Source organism: Salmo salar, chromosome 01 (genome assembly GCF_965601325.2).
Source record: "Salmo salar chromosome 01, fSalSal1, whole genome shotgun sequence".
Lineage (NCBI taxonomy): Eukaryota > Metazoa > Chordata > Actinopteri > Salmoniformes > Salmonidae > Salmo > Salmo salar.
This window is the reverse complement of record NC_138291.1, coordinates 150655264-150660796: the sequence shown is the minus strand read 5'-3', so window position 1 is coordinate 150660796 and position 5533 is coordinate 150655264. Positions and strand designations below refer to the sequence as shown.

The following is a 5533-nucleotide window of genomic DNA, read 5'->3' as shown; positions in this document are numbered from 1 at the left end:
GTATTTTATACGTAATTTGTCTCCTTAAAATACTGGCTAAAATATTAAAGGCAACAACCTACCAAAGCCCTTTCATAGTTCTCCAGCCACAATTCGCGGAGATGGCATTAACGGTAAACACTGCATATTTCGCCTATATCGGATATTACCTTTACTCTAAATGCACATTTTCTACAAAGCGCAAATGGATTGAAACCGATCGCCCCTTTTCGGTTGTGCACCTTTTAAAGGTAATGTTCCCACTTACGCGGAGACCACTTTCACCGTAAGCTCTGCATATGACGGAAATGACCTTTAAATGTCAATCATGCTATAAGGTGGATCTAACGCAAATCAGAATTAATCCGAGCCAATGTATTCAAGTCCCACTGGAAATCTTTTTTTTCTCTCCATTTTCAGTTGCCAATGTCCATCGTTCCAATCCAAAACTAAAAACAGTAAATAAAAGTAATGACTATTGTGGTCAGGAGGATGAACTGTGGTTTTCCTCCATTTTGTGAGGTTAGCCAGAATATCTTCTGCTCAATTTATATTGTGCAGGACATGTTGTAATCTATGTGCAGATAGCGAGGCAATGCAGGAATATCTATTGCCGCAGATATGATGACTTTGGAAAACCGTGTGTAGTTTTTCAGCAGAGGAACTGTTTAATCACATTTTTTATATGGCAGGGCGACAATTGGAAGACAGGGGGAAAAATGCCTCAAGGACAAAGGCATTATGCATGCTTGGCTGTGTGATGGCTGCAGATAGGAACTTCTGGATATCTTTTATTGCTATTATTTTTGCTCGTGTCCTTGGGTTATTCATGGAGCTCTGGACAGAAGAATAAGCACATTATGGGAACAGACAATACGTTTACCTTGCAAGGCTTTCCAGAATGACCATGGCAACTAATGTGATGATGCAAACACTTTACTTGAACCCCCCTATTATACAGTAATGCTACATAACACTGTTGCAATCTGGCTCAGTTGGTAGAGCCGTTGGAAACGTCAGGATAATGGGTTCGATTCCCGAGACCACCCCAAGCATAAAATGTATGTGACTATAAGTCGCTTTGGATAAATGCGTATGATGAGTGTTTTACATATGATGCCCTGCCAGCTAGTTAGCATATGAGCACTGATTTAACACTGATTCATGCTATAAACTGTTATCTGTGTCAGCTGTGCATACCACTAGCCAAACCACGCATGACTGTGTAAGGTAAGTTGCTAGGTTAAAACATCAACCTGATTGAAGACAACTATAAAGTAATTATATATCCCAATGAAGTTAGTATTTCAGACTACATTTGGAAATAATAAAGTAGGTAGCGTGATACTACTTGACATGACTGACATGACACCACTGTAGCCAATACAGCATGGCCATCTACACTATGTGCTAGTGTCAGGACTCCCCAGTTATTTCCCTCCAAAGCCCCATTCATAGCTGGAGTCAGATCACTCTCTATGACAGTAATGGTCCTTTAAAAGGCTGGCAGAGGAGAATTCCCTTCACTGTCTGACAATGTAGAACAGCACAGGCAGGCAGCATGCCCCAATCCTTCAAGCTTCACCATCCCTCACTCACTCTGGATCAATCGACACTACACGAGTACTGTGTGGGCTGAGAGTGTGTTCAGATTCCTAAAGATGATTTGCTCCAAAATTCAGAGAACTTGTACATTCTGGTTGTATTAAGACTCCCCCTCAGGACACGTAGTGGGAGTTTGGGACATTTTTACCCCCCTCTTTGCTCTGTTGAGGCCTCTGAGATTGGCAGTTCTCTCGATGGAGAAAACGTGCCAAGGAGGATAAAACGACAGGCCACAAAACCCCCATTCACCACCAGGTGGCTCATTTAAATCAGTGGAATTAATCCACTCCATCGTTTGAATCATTCAAGGGATGTAAGGCTGGTTATATGTGCTTTACTGTTTTGACGCTCTGGTGCAGATTAAAAAGGTTGAACTATTTTTGTCATAAATTGCATTAAAACTATGCTACATTACTACGATGGACAGACAGTAAGCAAAGCCTTTATGGACAATACACTTAGGCACGACTCAAATCTTCACAGTGCATTAATCATGGAGTCAAGATTACGTACTGGAGACTCCAGTGAATTCTATTTGGAATTCTACTGTAAACAAGTGTCACATCTTTTACCACACATTCACACCTTCTGTTTAGGAACATACTGAACTTGCTTTGATATTTAAAAACCATAATACTAAGCACAGGACTTTTGTAGGCACAAACAAGGCAGCAAATTAGTCACTTGAGTATTGTAAGGCTGATAAAGTGGACTTAATTGGTGTTGGTCCTTCTGGGTCCAGGCTCAGTCAAATGGGGAGAGCTCGACCCCAAAGGTCTGGCTGCCCTCCCCACCATGTTCACCCAATAGCCCCATACATCACCAGCAACAGACTGTAAATTAATGCGACTGAGATCCAGAGCGTGCCAATGTCCCTGGCCGGACTCATCAGAAATGTGCAATTAAGAGTAAGGTCTCCCCTAAATACCAGGGAGCATGGTATGTCTGTCATGTGGACCAGCAAATCAACACAAAATCATTTGTTTTTTATTTTTGTATTTTATGGCAAGATTTTCTCTAAAAGATGGTGACACGTATTATATTCTGTATAATAGCAAACATGACAGATCCTATATCCCTCAAAACAGAAACTCCTTCAATTACCAAGTTAATTTAACTTTTCCAAAAGGACAGTGAATAGTGTGAAGGGGGTCTGGAGACCGCTTTGAACAAACTGTTTTGCTATTACATTTTAAGCTAACATGACTCAGGATATGACCTAGATGCATACACAGGAGACGGAAGGTTCAATACACAGACTCGTTTATTAATCCACAGGAGGCAGGCAAAGGGAAGGTCGAGGACAGGCAGAGGTTCGTAACCAGGTCCAACTTTGACAGGTACAGGGCGGCAGGCAGTCTCAGGGTCAGGGCCGGCAGAAGTTCGTAACCAGCTCAGTCAGATAGGTACAGGACGGCAGGCAGGCAGGCTCGGGGGCAGGCAGAAAAGGTTGGAACTGGGAAGACTGGAAAACGGGAACTAGAGAAATAGGAGTATGGAACAACACACTGGTAGGCTTGACGAGACAAGACAAACTGGCAACAGACAAACAGAAAACGCAGGTATAAATGCACAGGGGATAATGGGGAAAATGGGAGACACCTGGAGGGAGGTGGAGACAAGCACAAGACCGGTGAAACAGGTCAGGGTGTGACAGTAAGCTATCCTAACAGTAGCTAAATATGAGGTTTGCCCTGGACTGTGACCTCCTACTGAGGGCCTAAGCAAGGGCCCACTAGCATACTAAAGACAAGCTTGTAATTCCTTGCTTGAGTGAGAGTCATCATTAGATTTCATTATGCCACCAAGTTCTTTAGTTTTTTAAATATGGCTAGCTTGTTGACTATATAGGTCATCATGCAATACATTACACCTAACATTCTGATTTAATTAAGTGCTGAAGCAGCTTGACCTCACTTTTTTGGGCCCATCCCTCAAGCAACCACTTCCCATGTTGGCACCATTCTGTAGGCAAGGCAGCAAAGGTTACCTAAGGGGCGCATGGAAGAATGGTAAATAAGTCCACAGGTAAGTCTGTGCTTACAAAACAAAGATGCACCAAATAACAGACATTCTGTTTAATCCTGTGTTGGTTGCTGAATCAATCGTTAAGTGCTCCAAGTACCAGAAATGAATTGAAGGGTGTTACTAGTCAGTAATTGCTTGTATGCCTTCTGCATTGATCATTTCATACATATCCTTCATGAAAACAATCCTTGGAAAGTTACTGATTTATCTCCAGCCTTGAGATTATAGCAACTCCACTGATCAGGGAAATAGATTATAACTACAAGTACATCATCAGATGAATGTTATTCGGGGGAGCGAGGAAAGAACATTTGGAAATACTGTGTTGGAAGGCAGTAGACCAAAAGCAATGGATATGTTTACGATACACAACTGAACCCTATTTCGCCATGACCCATGATTCTTCATTTGCCATTCCGCCCTGAGAAAGAGTGGGAGAAGAGCAGGCTACACTCCAGCATGCAGTAACCTTGATGAGACCCTTCATTACTTTGTACTGTCTGACGTCGTGACAGAGGCACTCGGCACCAGATGGAGAGGAGGGACGCGGCACCACTCCCACTCCCTCATCTTTTAGAGCGGCCAGGAGAACTGGGCTGGGGGGCGAGAGGCATTTTGGACCGGGAGAATATCCCAGCGGCTCTGCAGAGCTGTCCTTGTGAAGGTGCTTTGACTGCAGGCATCCTCGGCCCTGCACTGACCTTGCCATGCCACTTACCTGTGCTGCACTCGTGAAGTAATGGGCCTTTGGCCCGACCTCTGCAGGCCCCTGCCATGCCTCTGTAACCTCCCAGGATAGGAACACCAGCAGCCACCATCATCGAGTGAGAACGCCAGAGCAGAGTGTAAAAGTTCCATGACCTGGAAGAGATACACCAGGTCATGTGCGGGGAACTCTTGGCCGTGACAGTACTCAATGCTACCTGATTTTAGGTGTTATCTGGAGTTATCTGGAGAGTGATTCTGACTTCCTGATATATTTTTACTACAAGTTGAGCAGTGTAGTTCTCATTTCTTACATAGATTAATTCCTTATAGACTACATACAAAATTACCTGTGCTAATACCCAGGGATTGTACATAAGGCAATTTATCATATTCACCGTCATTGATTGTGAGTGGATCAGGGTGTGTTTTGATTGTTCATATTTTTCATTAGCATATCATATAATGTGAATCAACTAAAAACAAGATGTCTGACAGACTTGATGATATGAGGCCTACAGTGTCAAACGTGGTGTTACAATCAGGAACCTTTAAACACATTGGCAGTTAGCGCAGCTAGGGCTGCCGGCCCCTTTGTCTTCCTGGCAGGCTTTGATGAAAGCCTCTTGGGTGAATCGCTCTTACTTACAGAAGTGCACACAGCTGTTAGGATTTTGATCAAAACAGATTGAGAGGGGTTGAGAGGGAGGGAAAGGAAGAAATATAAAGAGAGAGATAAACAGGGGGCAGAGAGAGAGATACAAAAATAGAAGGGGGTATAAGGAATTATCCTTTTCTCACCTTCAAGTGAAGTAGGAAAATCACCCATATTTAACATAGCTATTTAAAAACCCCACATTGCCAGGAACTAAGCTCTCATGATACAAGTTCTTGTGAGAAATGCTACACATTGATGGGCTGATTCAAAGTTGTAAGAGGTGTGACTAAAATTAAATGGTCAGGGATTTCAAAAGATCTGTGACTAGCATCACTTTCTCATCAGCACGCATCGACAAACAACTCATGAAACAGTTTTTTGATTGTTTACGATTTATCACAATCTGGAGTCATCTGTCTTATGATGAAAGTCTCAACATAAGACAGCGATGGTCATTTTGTTCCGTTTCTGAATTATGACCCGAGTCTATTATGATTCAGAAAGACAGCATGACGCTATTCTTAGGCACTCAAGAACTACCGTCTCCATGACATCTTA

At 42.9% G+C, this 5533-nt stretch overlaps 1 long non-coding RNA gene across 1 annotated transcript; it reads right to left on the bottom strand.

The window, feature by feature from the left end:
• Positions 1 to 2830: 2830 nt before the first annotated feature.
• On the bottom strand, positions 2831 to 5217 carry LOC145855524 (uncharacterized). Its single transcript, XR_014376417.1, has 3 exons — positions 4331 to 5217; positions 3502 to 3574; positions 2831 to 3186 (listed from the first exon to the last, which is right to left on the bottom strand). It is a non-coding gene; the product is annotated as an uncharacterized LOC145855524 (long non-coding RNA).
• Positions 5218 to 5533: the final 316 nt, after the last annotated feature.